We start from the raw sequence: 19,523 nt of genomic DNA, 5'->3' as shown, positions 1-19,523 counted from the left end.
CACACTCTTTCATTTCCACTAACTTAACTCCTTCTGTGTCATTTACCTATCAACCATAGAAAATACAACACCTCTCCTTTTACCTAATTTCTTATCATCACCAAGGAACCAAAATAGCAATTCACCTGCTCTTTTACCAATTTAGCCCATGGTACTTGATGCTCACAATGTGATGTTCGTTATATATTACTGAAACTAACTAGAGACTGAGTGACTGATTTCCAGGACAACACCATTAATTCTGCATGGATGACACAGAGCTTCTTGCTGTCTGTCACATTAATTCTCCATTCCCAGTTCCACTCTGAGCTCTATCTTGCGTCCCCTTCACTGTTTTAAAGAAGCCCAATGTATTCAAAACTTCATCTTCCATCACGACACTTCGCAGCCTGGACTTAATATTGGATTCATCAAATTAATTTACAAATTTAAAGCAGCTGACCCTCTCCACCCCGATTTCCCAGTGAGGACTGGCTCATGGCCCTCTGGTTTCCTTCCCCTGAAGTGAATAATCAGCTTCTTGGCCTTGTTGACATTGAGTAAGAGGTTGTTGTTATGGCACCGCTCAGCCAGATTTTCAACCTCCCACCTAAATGCTGAATCACCTTTGATTTGGCCCACGACAGGGATATATCATCAGCAAACTTGAATATGGCATTTGGTCTGTGCTTAGCCACAAAGTCATAAGTGTAAAACAGGCTTGGTGGGCAACTCCCAGGTAGACAGCTCATCTTTCATGTGCTTCAAGAGGCCATGGTGATAATCAGCCAACAACGCTTCAGCATTCCTGCCACTGCCTGCCACGAGATGTCCTGAATTCCACAGTGTAATCATGAGCTTTAATGCAGGCAGAGTATCCAGTCCACTTCCCAGATGATCAAGAATCCAGTGCATCACAGTGGTGAAAATGGTAGTTTTATTGTCCCAGTTAGCAATGGCCTAGGTCAGAGCTTACCTAATCAGGAGAGGGATGACAAAGGCAATCTTAGTTCAGTCCGTAGAATACAGAGATGGCTGGTGTGTTGTATTGTAGAAATTTAGAAATCTGATGACACTGGAATAGAAGCTGGTTCAAAATCATTGACTGTGGATCTTCCGTCTCCTACACCTTCACCATAACCAGAGGAAGTTGGCTTCAGGAGATGACTATTAATTTTTATTTTGCAATTTATTAATGAGATTTGAAAAGTATTGTATATTATTTGATGAAGATGGATTCAGAATCATAAAAACAATATCACCAATGCTCCATTGACAAAAGAGCATGGAATTTGGAAACAGTAATCAAGCTGTTGGTGGAACTTAGCAGGTCAGGCAGCTTCTGTAGAGGAAAATGACGACCTGATGTTTCAAGTCGAGATTTTTCATCTGAACTGAAAGAACAGATGGGTGGGGCAAAAGCTGGCAAGCATTAGGTGGATCCAGATGAGAAGGGGTTAATTGGCAGATGGTGTCCAGATAGGGTCGAGAAAGGTGGAAATATTGATAGAGACTGGGAGGTGATAGACGGAGGCAACAAAGGGCTATGTGTTACGGAATCTAATAAGAAAGGAAGATGAAGAAGAACCAAGACAGATGGGAACAATGGGTGGGGAGGGGAATGGAATGGGATGCAATGGCTGGAGATGAGCAGATGGAGTAGGAGCAGGAGGGAATAGCTTGGAATGAAAGGCATGTGAGAGCATTTGGGTAAATCGGGAAGTGAAAGGTACAGAGGGGGTCTGGGTTACCTAAAAATGAAGATTTTGATTAGTATCTCTTAGGTTACAGACCACCTAAGTGACATATGAATGTGCCTATCACCCACACATTCCTTCAACTGAGTCCTGTTCCTTAGCAGCTGACCATTTACCCTTACACAATTTCCTAATCTCACACTGTTTGGGATTAAATTCCATCTGGCTAAGGTCTATTCAAGTTTCATTCTGTCCTATCCCACTGCATCATTGGAGAAAATTCCTTGCTATCCATAACCCCACCAACTTCAACAGATTTAAGGAAGCAATCAGATCCAAGAAACTGATTTACACTCAGTGGCCACTTTAAGTAAACCTGTACACCTGCTCATTAATGCAAATATCGAATCAGCCAATCATGTGGCAGAAAGTTAATGCATAAAAGCATACAGACATGGTCAAGAGATTTAGTTGTTGTTCAAGCCAAACATCGGAATGGGGAAGAAATGTGATCCATTGACTTTGACTGTGGAACAATTGTTGGTGCCAGATGGGGTGGTTTGAATATCTCAGGAAGTGCTGATCGCCTGGGATTTTCCACACACAACAGTCTCTAGAGTTTACAGAGAACAGTATGAAAAAAGAAACACTCAGTGAGCAGTTGTTCTGTAGGTGAAAACACCTTGTTAATGAGACAGGGCAGTGAAGAATGGCCAGAGTGGTTCAAGGTGACAGGAAGGCAACAGTAACTCAAATAACCGTGTGTTACAGTGGTGGTGTGAAGAAGAGTATCTCTGAATGCACAACATGTCGAAGTGAATGGATTAGAGCAACAGAAGTCCATGAACATACATTCAGTGGCCACTTAAGTTGGTACAGAAGGTACTTAACAAAGTGGTTACTGAGTATAAATCACTAACAACAACAGTACTCCTTACTATCACTACTGGTCACAGACTTCTGGTTAGAAAAGCATCCTTCTGCCATTGTTCTCTCTCCCCTGTTCAATACTGGATCCAAGTAGCCAGCTAGCCTTTCTAAACTGATGGTTAGAGACAACTGCATCAGTGTGATAGAGGAAAAGAAATGAGTCAAAACTCAATGTAAGAACATTGTTATACAAAATCTACAACAATTTTGTCCTGGAAAGGAAGAAAAAGTGTTTCAGAGAGATGCAATTGAGGTGCATCTTTTATCTCAGAAAATTAACCTTCTTGTCTCTTTGTTCCAATTATCAGTCTTCTGAATGAAAGTGCTCACAGAAAAGAGAATCACTGACAGCCAGAAAAAAGGAAACTGCTTATTTGATTGAAAGCAACCGCTGAGGGCTTTCAGTTACTGGGTGTGTGTGTGTTATCTCGCTCTGCACAGCTATTCAGGGATGTGGGGAGCAAACCACAAAGCATGAAATTAACTGTATTTCAATTCAGTCCCACTAATGTGATATGACTGCACAATCAGAGGACAGCTGTTGATAGGAATCATGAACACATAGACAATGTAGGGTTTGTGGTTGCACTTCAGAACTACGATCCGGTTGTAGCAGGAGACAGCGACCGTAATACAGTGCTTGATCTCAGCATTTCCAACCAGAAAACTTCTGGAGTAGGAGAGGAAAAACAGACCTTTATCTGCTTGAATAACATAAATTGTGCAAAGTTACTTAGCAATTCAGCTAGTAGAGCTTGACTGACTGATATTCTCATTTATAAATTAGAAATACCTTTTCTGTCTGATTCATATGGTCTTTAAAAGCTAAGTTGCTAAAAAAAATTGACCCCTAAGATTACCAATGACCTAAAATGTTTTCTATTTCATCATGTTAATTTGGCACAACATAATTTACCAAAAACTGATCAAAATCAAGCCTATTTCACAATTTTACAAAAAAATTCATAAATTATTTTTAAAAATTATGAACTAGTTCAGCATTTTAACATAATAGTTTTAAGTTTGTGCAATTAGCATAAAAACAGGCAGCATTCATATTTATTGCTCAGAATAAAAATAAAACTGTATTGCCCTATTAATTGATCTTGACTTAGTGACTGTCGTCACTGAGGTTCATTTAAAGTTATATCTTTGTCTTATATGTGCTACTAGAGTGAGAAGGAAAGCAAAATTGTATTGAATATGCAATGCAGAAAATCTGAAGTCAACAACATCGTTCCAAACATTTAAATGATCAATACATTTCTATTATGTGTAAACAGTCTTCATATTTATGAAGGCACCCCATTTCCATTATAAACAGTATCACTTCAAGATCTTGCAAAGGATGCTTGTGTCATTAAGCGGAGTCCCTAGAGGTGCTCATTGTATATGATCCTTGTCAATGGGATGTGGAACAGATTTCTTTCTTCCTGTCAAAGAGTTCAATTTATAGCAGTTTCACACCTAAGGCCCACTGAACCATTGAGTGCATTCACAGGTTATGATTTTGCCCAAGCATGTATTGATCTACTGACAGTTTTTGTTTTGCCTTGAGTGCCTCTCCTGGGTATTTATAACAGTCCATTTTCTAAAGATAACAAAACAACCACTGGCACCACCATTAGCACTAATGCAGAAGGAGCACGCTCGGTTTATGTTCTCACACATCTCATAAAAACAAAAATGTTTAAACAGTGTTGTAACCATATGTGTTAAATACCTTATTGAAGAAATGTTACCGTACTTTCGGATATTTTTGGAGCAGTTACTCACCTTAGGTTTAAATAGAGTGACTGGAGATGTTTAACTCACTAAACATGAACATAGAACTATATTCAATAAAATCCACTCTGTTGTGTTCTCTTGCCTCAAACAGATCAAGTCATAATCAGCTACATGGAAATGCTATGACAGTACAAATTATGTTTTTTGACAGATACTGTTACACCAGTTAAAGCTCTAAGAATGGGCAGACGAATTATGACATTGGATCAGGACACTGAACTCGGATGACCAGGATCCCGAAGACTAGGCCTCAACCGGCCAACTCTCCTGTGACTGGGATGCTGAATGCTAGGCCTTGAACTCAGGTCCTGCTGACTCGCATAACTAGGGGGTCACATTGCTTGTGTCTCCTGCTCACACAGAACTCGAACCCCAGAACCAGCTGACGACTTGTTAAACTGCGCAGGGGTCAGGGTGGGGGTGGTACCAGCTGTCACCCTTGCTGGTCTGGCCAGATGCCTGACCACAGATGAACTTTGTCCCATGTCCACATTGCTGACCTTCAACTGCAGAGCCATGGTCGAGACTCCAGCTGATTTATAATTCCCCCACACCCAGTTCCTCAACTCTAACCTGACGTCCTTAATCTCCACTCTGTCCCCAAAGCCAACCCTACAAGTTAAAAAAAACCTAAGAAACAACTAAATCTGAGCCATAACCTCGATGGAGACTGCAGCTTGGTACCATCTTGATTGATCAGCAAATAAAAAAACAAAGATATTAATATTTTGCATGTTTTAAGGAAACTAAAACAAAGATTGAAAAATACACTTGAGATAAGAGGAAGTTGAAGCATTCAAATCTCAAAAGATAAATATAAAATTATATTGAATATATATTCTGGATTGACATTATTAATATTGTTGGAAACTCATTCAACTAGGCTTGACATTTTCAATTATTTTTACAGTAGGAACAGATTTTTCATTTGTATCAATAAAATAAAAACAGTATCAGTCATTAGATTACAACCACTTATAAGACCATAAGACATAGGAGCAGAATTAGACCATTCAGCCCATCAAGTGTGCTCTGCCTCTCCATCGTGGTTGAATTATTACCCCTCTCAGACCCATTCTCCTGCCTTCTCCCATTCCCTTTGATGCCTTGATTAATCAAGAAGATTTTAACCTCTGCTTTAAATATACCCAATGATTTGGCCTCCACAGCCATCTGTGGCAATGAATCCCACAAATTCATTACCCTCTGGCTATACAAATTTTTCCTTATCACTGTTCTAAATGGATGTCCCTCTATTCCGAGGCTGTGCCTCTGCTTCTAGACTCCTCCACTATAGGAAGCATCCTCTGCACATCCCCTCTATCTAGGCCTTTCAATACTTGCTTGGTGTCAATGAGATTCCCCCCTCATTCTTCTAAACTCCAGTGAATACTAACCCAGAGCCATCAAATGAGCTTCATGAATTAACTCTTTCAGTCCTGAAATCATTCTTGTGAACCTCTTCTCTACCCTCTCCAATGCCAGCACATTTCTTCCAAAACTGCTCACAATACTCTAACTGCAGTTTGACCAATGCTTCATAGAGTCTCTGCATTATATCCTTACTTTCATATTTTAATCCTCTCCAAAGGAACACTAACATTGCATTTGCCTTCCTTACTAAAGTTCAAAGTAAATTTATTATCAAAGTACATACAGTCTATGTCACCATATATAACAATGAACTTCATTTTCTTGCTGGCATACTCAATAAATCTATAATAGAATAATAACCATAATAGACTCAATGAAAGAACATACCAAAATAGACATTCAAGCAGTGTGCAAAGCTCAACAAACTGTGCAAATACATTCAGAAAGAAATAATAATAATATTAATAATAAATAAGCAATAAATGTCAAGAACCTGAGATGAAGAGTCCTTGAAAGTGAGTTTATAAGTTGTGGGAACATTTCAATGATGTGGCAAGTGAGGTTGAGTGAAGTTATCCCCTTTGGTTCAAGAGTCTGATAACTGTGGTGTGAGTCCTGAGGCTCCTACCTTCTTCTGGATGGCAGCAGCAAGAAGAGAGCATGGCCTGGGTGATGGGGGTCCCTGATGATCGATGCTGCTTTCCTTCAACAATGCTTCATTGAGATGTTCTTGGTGGTGGGGAGGGCTTTACCCATGATGGACTGGGCCGCATCCACTAATTTTTATAGGATTTTCCGTTCAAGGGAAATGGTGTTTCCATACTCAGCTGTGATGCAACCAGTCCACCGCACATCTACTCAACCTGTAAGCTAACCTCTAAGGAACACTGTGCATGGATTCCTAAGGCCCTTTCCAGCTCTGGTTTTTGAATTTTCTCCCCATTTAGAAATCGTCCACACTTTTATTCCTTCTACAAAAGTGCATGACCATCCACTTCCCCAGACTATATTGCAACTGCCACTTCTTTGCCTATTTTCCTAACCTCTCTAAGTCTTTCTGCAGACTCCATGAATTCCTCAACAGTACCTATCCTTCCACTTATCTTCATATCATCCTTAAACTTGGCCAGAAAACCATCAATTCCAAGTCATTAACATATAATGGACCCCCTGAAGAACATTACTAGTTAATGGTACACAGCCAGTAAAGGCTCTTTTTATTCCCACTCTTTGCCTTCTGCCAGTCAGCCAACCTGCTATCCATGGTAGTTTCTTTCCTGTAATACCATTGCCTCTTATTTTGTTAAGCAGCTTCACGTACAGCACCTTGTAAAAGGCCTTCTGAAAATCCAAGTAAACATCCACTGACTCCATTTTTTACCTTGCCTGTTACTTCCCCAAAGAATTCCAACAGATTTGCTAGGCAAGATTTCCCCTTAAGGAACACTTACTGAGTTTGGCCTATTTTATCATGTGCCTTCAAGTACCCTGAAATCTCATCCAACATCTTGCCAACCCCTGAAGTCAGGCCTATAATTTCCTTTTTTCTGCCTCTATCTTTTCTGTTAAAGATAGGAGTGACATTTGCAGTCTTCTCATCCCCCAGAACCATGCCAGAATTTACTGATTCTTGGAAGGTTATTACTGATGCCTCCACAACCTCTTCAGCTACCTCTTTCAGAACCCTGGGTGTTGTCCTTCTGGTTCAGGTGAGTTCACCTTCAGACCTTCCAGCTTCCCAAGCTCCTTCTCCTTAGTGATAGCATCTACACTCTCTTCTGCCCCCGAGAACTCTTGAATTTCTGGCATACTTCTAGTGCTTTCCACAGTGAAGAATGACACGAAACACTTATTAAGTTTATCTGTCATTTCTCTGCCCCCTATTATAGATCTCCAGTGTCATTTTCCCATGGTCTGATATCCACTCTCCCCTCTCATTCGCTCTATATATATCATAAATAAAACTTTTTGTTTCCTCTTTTATATTATTGGCTAACTTACATTCATATTTCATTTTTTCTCTCCTTTTGGGGTTTTTAGTTGCCTTCTGTAGGTTTTTAAAAACTTCCAATCCTCTAACTTCCCTCTATTTTTTTGCTCTACTGTATGCCCTCTCTTTTACTTTTATGTTTCATTCGACTGCCCTTGTCAGCCACCGTTGCATCATCAGGCCTTTAGAATACTTCTTTGGGATGTAGCTATCCAGCACCTTCCAAATTGCTCCCATAAACTTCAACCATTGCTGCTCTGCCATAATCTCTGCTAGTGTCCCCTTCCAATCAGCTTTGGCCAGTTCCTCTCTCATGACTCTATAATTCCTTTTACTCCACTGTAATACTGATACATCTGATTTTAGCTTCTCCCTCTCAAACTGCATAACTTGAGAAACTACTGCTATTATAATTTGCAATATATGTGGTCCTGCCACTCATGAGTTTGCTTGTTAGACTCACTCGAGACTATTTTTACCCCACCCCACCTACATGCATAAGATGCCCTCTGTGTATATCGAGCATGTGCAGATTCAAGTTATATCGTTGAGATAATAATAGTCCATTACAACCAAGGAGGATTAAATGTTTCCATATTTCATAATTCATATTATAATTCAAATTTATTCCTTCTCTCTTGAACAGATGAAGCCATTAAATATGCTGATCTGCAAATACTTCAACAGAAATTCAACCCACGAAACATTTTGTATTTTCAGTGTCGGTGCAATTATTTCTATATACCACAAGGTCAAACTTGGCTGAGTTTACATCTACAGGAATGCACAATCCTTCTTATCAAATTTCACAATTAATTCTGTGATATCATCAGACTGAAATAAAAGATCATACATGAAAGAGATAATAAATATTCACATTGGGATGCACTTAATTTAATGTTTTAATCAATATAACTACAAAACTCTCGATTACATTCACTAAGTTGTCAAGAATATTATTCAAAATTTCCCTGCTATACTGTCATGTACTATTGTGTCAATTCTACAATGTATTAGTAGGACAGTGGGATGATAACAGAAACTAGTCTGCCTGACAATGACAACATGACATGTATTTGTATCCTCTTTCTATTCATTTGTAGAAGGATATGTGTTTTAACCTCATGTTTCAGCTGGATGCAAACAAAATTTTCTGTAGTGAATGGGAAATATTGAAATACATTGATATAGCATTGTGATCCCATCTGAAACAGTGGGAATATTTATCCAGATTTGTTTCAATTAAGAATTCCTATTTCTTTACACTCAGCCAAAATGTTTCACTGACAGCTTAGCTTACATTAAATAGAACTGCTGTTCCCAATCTATTTCATTCAAATGTGACTACAAATTCCACTGAATAAAATTATAAATTTTCCGTGAACTTGAGGCTTACTGAAACCTGTTATGTTTTGTATCTCCAGGAACTAATCAAAAGAAGAACCCAGGAGAAGGGATACTTGACTACTGGGTTTTTAGTGAGGTGCTCACCTATGAAGTGATGCCATAATGATATATGCCATTCATGTACTTCTTATGTATAACCCATAATGAATTATGTAAATAAATAAAGAATGCTTAATTAAGCAATATATTTACAATATTACTCAAATATTGAATACACTACAAAACTGTTCTGTCCTACCGACATGAACCCAAGATTACAGAGTCACTTGAAAATGTTCATCCTTAGAATATCATGCGAACAACACAATGATGCATGAAGGAACATCTACACTTGGAGTAAAGGACTATTGTCTGGAAGATTGACAGTATAACAGCACTACTTTTACTGCTACGTGCATGACAATTGATATTTCTCTGGAGTAGAACACGACTACAATCATTGCCAAGTTGAATCACACCAATCCAGGTATCTGTTCAGACACATGAATCGTGCTTGCCTGGGTGATAGGTTTTCTGTTGTAGGCGAAAACAGAGATGCATACCAATGCAATTCACTGTGCATCTCTGTTTCAGACTGTTGCCCAGAGAAAGCTCTTCATGGTTTTGAGCCCTCCCATTGTTGTGCTCTTGCAGCTTAACCCATTATTCAAAGGGCTATTGCTTAGCAGCGATCTTATAAGGACAAAATATAAATTTCCAAGTTATATATTGATTTTAGATGTATTTTCCTGCTGCATGATTAAGAATTGCTTCAAATCTTCTGTGTGATTAGAGTACAATTCATTTTGAATCAATTTCTTTGAGACACTGAAGGTTCTCAGGAGAGATTATAATGAACTGCTCTTACCCAGGGAGCACCAGAGCAATGAAGGAAGATTATGGTTCTTAACGACAAATGAAGGTATACCATTAAACAGCTGGACTGCTCTGCATTGCAGCTGTGGAAGGCTTAAAATGCATGGTCTGAGACACAATGCACAGATAATAATCTGAAATACAGTATTCTAAATGCTAGCTGAAGTATGTACATCTGGCATCGCGCAGTCCGAACACTATTTATTATTTTACTTCCATTGCTGCAGAATAAAGATAAATCTCATCTTCCTATTTTGCAAAGCAACCACTTTGAATCTTTGTGTCAGAGCTCAGTTGCTGGCACTATCGACTGGACACAGAAGCTCTGATCACCACGGACAGCCGATGATCTACATAATGATGATTCTCAGTTAATCTGGCAGGCTTCCAAATGAACTGCGTTCACTGCAGTTTACAGCCTGCTGCATTGCAACGAGTGTTGAAAGTCAATTAATTACCTTTTTTTGAAAATCAAACTTCACTCGTTCTCAGCTCACTCAACTGTGTAATGGAAAAGGGAGTGAGACAGACTGTGGCGAGCAGGAATGGAATTAAATGACAAAGTGAAGGATGGGCTCTGAAAAGCATTGCCGCCAAGAAAGGATGTACCAGTATTTCCTTATTATAAACACACAGCTGCTATTGAACAATAATTTTGTTGGTTATGATACATTTTGCTTTCTGTAAATGAAACCGACGGTATCATTTCAGTGATATTTTCAATATCTGTTTTGCCTTCTGCAGCTTGCTTTTCTTAAATTTAAAAAGTAGAGATTTGCCATTGCATTATTGTCAACATATAGTCCTGTGATACAGTACGTACATCTGAAAATTGGGACTCAATCATTTGCGTAACACGTTACCATTGTTAATGCTTCAAAATAGTTACAGTTACGATCACTCTAATTACCTTTTGAGACTCAGCTGGGTAAATGTTGATGGCTGTTGCTGTAACATGTTCTTAAAGTTGTCTAAGTCAATTCAAAACTCAAATCAGTCTCAGAAAACAAACCCACAGTTGTCACTACAACTCATCAGCCTTTATAATAGAGATAATCCTGGAAAATATTGACCACTCAGTCTCACATCACTGGTAGGGAAGTTAATTTGGAAAGCCATAGCATAATTAAGGAGAGACAACATGACTTTGTGAAATTAAATCAGGTCTTACAAACTTAGTTGAGTTTCCTGAGGAGGTGTCAAAGATGATTCATAAAGGTAGAGTTGTGGATGGTGCCTATATGGAATTTAGTAAGGCATTTGACAAAGTCTCTCATCAGAAGCTCCTCCAGAAGATGAAGATGCATGGAATCCATGGTGAATTGAACATTTGAATTCAGAATTAGCTTGCCCACAGAAGACAGAGGGTAACGGTTGATGGGATTTATTCTCACTGGAAATCTGTGACTAGTTGTTTGTGTGATATGTGTATATAATGACTTGGATGGGAACATAGATGGATGGGTTAGCAAGTCTGCAGATGATAAGCATAATGGTGTTGTTGAGTATAGTTTAGAAAATTGGTAAAGGACACAATGGAATATATTGGTGGAGAAATGGCACTTGGAGTTTAACACAGACAACAGCAAAGTATTGCACTTTGGAAGATCAAATGTAAATGGACAGTAGACCAGTGGAACATTAATGGCAAGACCGTTAACTTTATTGAAGGGCAGATAGGTCCAAGTCCTTAGCTCCCTGAAAGTGGCTACACAGGTTGATAGGATGGTAAAGGAAGCATATGGATTGCTTGGCTTTATCAGTTGAGGAACTAAGGTCAAGAAGTGAGAAGTTATTTAAAAAAAATCATTATAGCACATCCAGAATATTGCCTTCAGTTCTAGTTGATTCATTATAAGAAAAATGCTGAGGCTTTGAAGAGAATGCAGAAGTGGTTAACCTAGATGGTTCATTTTGGTAGGTCAAGTATGATGGCAGAATATAATATTAATGGTAAGACTCCTGGCAGTGTGCAGGATCAGAGGGATCTTGGGGTCCGAGTCCATAAGATGCTCAAAGCAGCTGCGCAGGTTGACTCTGTGGTTAAGAAAGCGTATGGTGTATTGGCCTTTAAGGAGCCGAGAGGTAATATTGCAGCTATATAGGACCCTGGTCAGACCCCACTTGGAGTACTGTGCTCAGTTCTGGTCGCCTCACTACAGGAAGGATGTGGAAGCCATAGAAAGGATGCAGAGAATAGGTTGAGTGAGCTCGGTCATTTCTCCTTGGAGCAGCGGAGAATGAGAGGTGACCTGATAGAGGTGTATAAGATGATGAGAGGCATTGATCATGTGGATAGTCAGAGGCTTTTTCCCAGGGCTGAAATGGTTGCCACATGAGGACACAGGTTTAAGGTGCTGGGGAGTAGGTACAGAGGAGATGTCAGGGGTAAGTTTTTTTACTCAGAGAGTGGTTAGTGCGTGGAATGGGCTGCTGGCAACGGTGGTGGAAGCGGATACAACAGGGTCTTTTAAGAGACTTTTAGATAGGTACATGGAGCTTAGTAAAATAGAGAGCTATAGGTAAGCCTAGTAATTTCTAAGGCAGGGACATGTTAGGCACAACTCTGTGGGCTGAAGGGCCTGTATTGTGCTGCAGGTTTTCTATGTTTTTTATGTTTTTCTATGTTGCCTTGATTAGAGGGCATTTGCTATAAGGAGAGGCTGGACAAACTTGGGCTGTTTTCTTTGGAGTAGCAGAGGCTAAGAGGAGATCTGATAGAGGTTTATAAGATTATAAGGGTCATAGACAGAGTAGACAGCCTGTATCTTTTTTTCCCATGGTTGAAATGTCTAATACCTGAGGATATGCATTTAAGGTGAGGGGGTAAGTTCAAAGGGGAAGTATGGGGAAAGTTTTTTATACAGAGAGTAGTAGGAGCCTGGAATGCATGGGCTGTAGTTTTGGTGGAGGTAAATATCTTGGGCAGGCACATGGATGTTCAATAAATGAAGGGACATAAAAGATAGTTTACTTGCATTTTTGATTACCAGTCTAATTAGCTCAGCTGTAAATCAGTGATTTAGATTTTGGAATAAATATTTTGTTGCCAAGTTTGCAGATAATATGAAGATTGGTGGAGGGACTGGTCATGTTGTGGAAACAGGAAAGCTGCAGAAGGTCTCAGCTTGAGTATTGTGAACAGTATTGGGCTCCTTATCTAAGAAAGATATGCTGGCATTGGAGAGGATTCAGAGGAGGTTTACAAGGATGATTCCAGGAAAGAAAGGGTTATCATATGAGGAATGTTTGATGGCTCTGGGCCTGTACTTGCTGGAATTTCGAAGGAGGAGGGGGGATCTGATTGAAGCCTTTGGAATGCTTAAAGGCCTAGTGAGAGCAGATGTTGAAAGAATATTTCCTGTGGCGGGGAATTCTGGGTAAAGAAGGCACAGCCTCAAGAAAGAGGGACGTCCATTTAAGACAGTGATGCAGAGAAATTTCTTTGGCTAGAGGGTGGTGAATTTGAAGAACTTGTTACCACAGGTAGGTGTGGAGGTCAGGTCATTGAGTGTATTTAAGACAGAGATTGATAGGCTCTTGTTTGGCCACAACATCAACGGTTCTGGGGAGAAAGCTGGAAAGTGGGACTGAGGAGGGGTAAAAAGGATCAGTCATGATTGAATAGTGGAGCAGACTCAGTGGGCCAAATGGCCCAATTCTGCTCCTCCGTCTTGTGATCTGATATTTTAAAACATGATTTGTAAATCATCTTTGTGAATTTTACATGACTACATGGAGGATAATGCCCTAGCACACAAAAATCCGCAGAAGCTAGAAATCCAAAGCAACCTACACAAAATGCTGGAGAAACTCAGCAGGCCAGGCAGCATCTATGGAAAAGAGTTGATATTTCAGGGTGAGGCCTTTCACCAAGACTGCAAAGGAAGGGGCAAAGAGTCAGACTAAAAAGGTGGGGAGGGAGGAAGAGGCATGAGATGGGTGGTAATAGGTGAAACCAGGAGGGGGGTGGGTGAAGGAAAGAGCTGGGAAATTGAATGGTGAAAAAGAGAAAGGGCTGGAGAAGGGGGAATCTGATAGGAGAGGACAGAAGGCCATGGAAGAAAGGAAAGTGGAAGGAGTACCAGAGGGAAATGACAGGCAGGTAAGAAGTGAAGGTGTGAAAGGAAAACAAGAATGGGGTTTGGTGAAGGGGGGCAATTGCTGGAAGTTCAAGAAATTGATATTCCTGCCCTCAGGTTCGAGTCTACTCAGACAGAATATAAGGTGTTACTCCTCCATCCTGACTGTGGCCTTATTGTGGCTGTAGAGGAGTCTAAGGACTGACATGTTGGAATGGGAATGGAAAGTAGACTTGAAGTGGGTGGCCACTGGGAGTCTTGCTTTTTCTGGCGGACAGAGCGTAGGTGCTCAATGAAGCAGTCTCCCAATCTATGTCGGGTCTCATTGATATACAGGAGGCCATACCAGGAGCACCGTTTGCAAAAGATAACCCCTACAAACTCGCATGTGAAGTGTCACCTCACCATTTTATCCTTTTGAAAATATAATGGTAAAAGTCCCTGACCGTTTGTCCCTCCCCACTAATCTCCCTCTCGGCACTTCTCCCTGCAATCAGCCAAAGAGCTACTCCTGCCCACTTACATCCTCCGTCACCTCCTTCCAGAGCCCTAATCAGTCTTTCCTGGTGAGTCAATGCTTCACCTATGAATTTGTTGGGGTTGTCTATTGTGTTTGGTGCACCTGATGTGGCTTCCTCTATGTTGGTGAGACCTCTCATAAGTTGGGGGACTGCTTTGTCAAGCATCTCTACTCCATCCACCAAAAGTGAAAATTCCTGGCAGCCAAACATCTTAATTCCAATTCCATACCCATTCCAACATATGAGTCCAGGGCTTCCTCTTGTACCAAGATGAGGCCACCCTCATTAATAATCACTAATTCAATAAGTAATTTAATAATTTTTCCAATCCTTAATTTTACCTGCAACCTCATTCAGTTTCAGTAACTTCCTTCAGTATTGACCGTGTGGTTTCATCAATCTGGCTGTAACATATTTATTAAACACCTTCAGGTTTCTGTTTCTCTTGACTTTTTGTTGGTCTTTGACTCAGCTCTTGGTCATTTGTGCTAATACCTCTGTATGTAGAATGGTGCCAAAGAGATAACATCACTCTGACAAGCTTTAAGAAATTCCTTGCTATCTTAAGGATGCAGTAGAAATACAGATATTTATTATCATTATTGACCTGGGCCACAAACACCAAGGCAACTCCCATTGCTACACAGATGACACTCAGTTCAACTTGTACACCAATTTTTTATTTAAATTCCATTTTACATGCGCAATCACATTTTTCATTTGATATTCATTGCTGGATTGTTTCTATTTCTTTCAGATTTCCATATTATGAAGATCAAATTCCTCCTCTTCTGACCAAGCCACTGTCTCTACACACATCACCAATTCTGAACCCATCCAGTCATTGTCTCGGGCCATGACAGTGCCTTTGCAATTCCAGACTCATGAGTCACAGTAAGCTTTGAGACTTTGGATCCACATCCATTCCACCACCAAGTCTGCAGTTTTTATCGCCAGAGCACTAGTCTCATTTTATCAAGTGCTGAAACCCTCAGGCTTATCTTCAAGACCTTCAAACTCAAAATCTCCTGTCTCTCCTCATTGCTTTTTCATATTCCATCTACTCCCATTTTTCCAAAAATGAGTGTGCATAACTTGTACTTTACTAGACACCCACATTGTAGTTCCCACTCCAGCTCACCAACATTATAAGCCTTAGAATTAAACTCTCTGTCCTGACCACAAAGGCCTTTCTCCACCCTTCTTGTCAAAAATTATTTGTAAGAATTACCTGCCCAAAATTTGGCACCTGAGTAGAAATTCCTACATTTTAAATTAAGCCATTTAACTTATGTTAATTCAAAATGTTCTTTGAAACCTCAAGTTTCCTCTCCTGTGAAACTCATTACTTTCATCACCATTTGTCACACTTCTCAATCTCTCTGTCTAATTACTTGTGTATTTGTTCATGCCTTGAATGTTTGTTTTATATATATAATTAAAACAGGAAATGCAAGATGTCACTATCAAACCCCAGTAGTGAGTTAATTGAGGGGGATTTGGTTTGGGAAAGTAATGAGGATAATGGAAGTATTTATTCCAGGAATGAAGGGGTTAACTTATGAGAAGCGTCTGGAAGCTTTGGGCCTGTACTCACTGGAAGTTAGAAGAATGCGTGGGGATCTCTACTGAATGTTGAAAGGACTAGATAGGGTGGATGTTGGAGAGGATGTTCCCTCTGGTGGGTGTATCCAGAACTAGAGGATACAGCCTCAAAATTGAAGGACAACCTTTCAGAATAGAAGTAAGGAGGAATTTTTTTTGGTGAATCTGTGGAGTGCTCTGCCACAGACTGTGGAGCAGGCCAAGCCCATGGGCATATTTAAAGTGGAAGTTGATAGGTTCCTGATTGGTCAGGGCATCAAGGGATATGGTGAGAGGGCAGGTGTATGGGGTCGAATAGGATCTGGGATCAGCCAAAATAGAATGGTGGAGTGGACTCGATGGGCTGAATGGCTTAATTTTTCTCCTATGTCTTATGGTCTAGGCATGTGGGAAACTTGGACTGTAACAGTAAGAGTTTAAGATGTCCAGTCAGTTCGTCAGCATAGATTTCCAGTATGTGGCCAGGCATACCATTGGGGCTGATATCTAGCCAGGATTCACCCTCTTCAAGGATGTTCTGATTCAGCCTCTGAGAAATTAATCATCAGTTTGCTAGATGCTGGGGAGATTGACATAGAAGTAATTGCATGCATAAAAGTTTTTGTGCTCATGGCAGAGTGACACATCACTAACATTTATGCTGTCAGGTTGACATAATAGGAAATAATCAAAGGCTGAAACAAAAGTAGGGCCAAAACAAAGGTTTACTCTTTTTCACAGTTGCCTGCCTGGCCTGTTGAGTTCCTACAAGGTTATGTGTATGTTCCTAAAACTTGACACATCCTATAATTTACAGAATTATGTCTTTTGTTAATTTCTGCAAATTCCACCAACAATACCCAAAATGGTCGCCAAGCAATGTAGATTGTAATCATTAGCAATACACTTGTTATATTAAGAAGAGTTGCATATTTAAACTATGCAAGCTAGGTCCTGTAATACTAAGTTAGCTGTTTTGTATTTGATTCTTATGAAGTGGCTGTCAGTTGCGGTTGGGAATCACTGACCTTTGCATGGCACAATACACAAGAAAGTTAAATAGTTTTATTAACCAAATATGACATGCTGTCATTGCAAACACAGCTCTCGTAGGAACTACAGTCGACGTTATATAGAAAGAACGTGCTGAAGGTCAGCAATGGCCAATAAACACCAGAGCATAATTTCATAGTCTTGTCAGAACATCTTCTCTATCTGTTGTCACACAATTATTTTATGGTCCAGTGGTAATTGAGGATGTCTCAACAACTTGACAGCATAGTTGAAATGAAACAATTGTGTATTTGTATTTTTGGTATTCTACAGTAGAACTGCATTTACTGTTAAATATAGATAACATGGCAATAATTTGGAATTAATTTTTATTTGCATCCACAGATATGCTGAATTTGTAAATACAGTAATGGTGTAATATATTTCTTATCTGATCTCAAACACATAGAAATATGTGGATACTTTAATATACTTAAATTATTATACATGTTGTTTGTACAGTCAGTAATAATCATGAAGGAGGATGTGATCTTTATAGTATGTTCTGGTTTTGGCTATTTACTAACTAGGAGAAGAAAGCATTTGGCTGAATAGTCACAGGAATCAGAACATATAGAAATCAAATCCCATTCAAGACAATTCTAGTGAGTGTGGACTGGAGCTGATCTTAGAATTCTTTGCTAAAATCCAGCAGAATGATTGCATCCAATTTCTTGTCAGTCCAGCTCCCTCAGATGGGTTACGAGTACCTGAACTTTTTTTCATCATTCATGACTAATCTTTCATAACCAACCCAATCCACCCCATTCATTTATTGCCTTTATGCGACCTGATGGAACAAGACCTACATACACCTGAACTATTCTCCAGAAACCTTCCTGCAGGATGGAAGATATGTTTGTTAATCAGCCTTATTTTTGAGATTGGTGGTTATCAAGAATCAAACTTGCACCTTGAGGAATTCAAAAAATTGAATCTACTCCTGTTAAAATCCATGTTATTGTGTTCCAGTAAGACTTCAAAATGCTTTGAACTCTGCAAAACTTGCAACCTCCACATGGCAAACATCCTGTCCTCTGCGCGTTCTGATATTATTCACTAAGCTCTTGCACAAGACCTATTAAAAGCCTTCTGAAAAACCAAACACACCATATCTACTGGTTCCCTCTCATTTTCATAAATATTTATTGACCCTATTCATTCAAACTACAATTTTTTAGCCATCTTGATGCAGCACACACAAAATGCTGGAGGAACTCAGTACGTCAGGCAGCATCTATAAAAATGAACACAGAGTCGATGTTAGGGGCTGAGACCATTCTTTGGGAGTGGAAAGGAAGGGGGAAGATGCCAGGAAGAAAAGGTAGGAGCAGGGAAGGAAGATTAGCTAGAAGATGATGGTTGAAGTGAGGTGGGCGGAAAAGGTAAAGGGCTGGAGGAGAAGCAATCTGATCAGAGAGGACAGAGAACATTGGGAGAAAGGGAAAGAGGGAGGAAGTGATAGGCAGGTGAGGAGAAGAATTAAGAGGCCAGTGTGGGGAATGAAAGAAGAGGGAATGGAGAAGGGAAAAATAAATTACCAGAAGGAGAAGATGATGTTTATGCAGTCAGGTTGGAGGCTACACAGGCAGAATATGAGGTGTTACTTACTCCACCCTGAGAGTGGCCTCATTGTGGCAAAAGGAGGCCATGGACCAACATGTCAGGATGGAATGGGGATAGGAATTTAAAGGATTGGCCACTGGGAAATGCCTCTTTGGGCAGATGGAGCGGAGGTGCTCGATAAAGCGGTCCCTCAATTTCTGTCAGTTTCACCAATGTAGAGGAGGCCACATTGGGAGCAACAGCTACAAAAGATTACCCTAACAGATCCACAGGTGAAGTGTTGCATCAACTGGAAGGTGATGGTGTGTTGTGTGTGTTGCTCTGGACTTCCAGCATATGCAGAATCTCTTGTGTTGATGTCACATGACTTCTTATAGGTTGCAATATTTAGCAACTACTATTGTCAAGCTAATAGGTAAATACTTCCTCCTTTATCCCCCTTTTGGTTCTTTTTTAAATACTAGGATTCATTTGTGAACATCAATCTAGAGAAACTTCGAAATTCTTGAAATGATGAATTGAAGATCCAGTACCTCCATAAACAAACCTCCTTCAAAACTTTGGGATGTAGTTGATCAGGTTCTTGGGATTTATTAGGATTCAGGCTCATTAACATCTCCAGTAGATTTCTTTTGGAACTAATATTAATTTCTTTATTTTTGCTTTTGTACTGGACTGCTGATCCCTCCAGAATTTG

The sequence above is a fragment of the Hemitrygon akajei genome, chromosome 11, assembly GCF_048418815.1.
Source record: "Hemitrygon akajei chromosome 11, sHemAka1.3, whole genome shotgun sequence".
Classification (NCBI taxonomy): domain Eukaryota; kingdom Metazoa; phylum Chordata; class Chondrichthyes; order Myliobatiformes; family Dasyatidae; genus Hemitrygon; species Hemitrygon akajei.
This window is presented reverse-complemented; position numbering follows the sequence as displayed.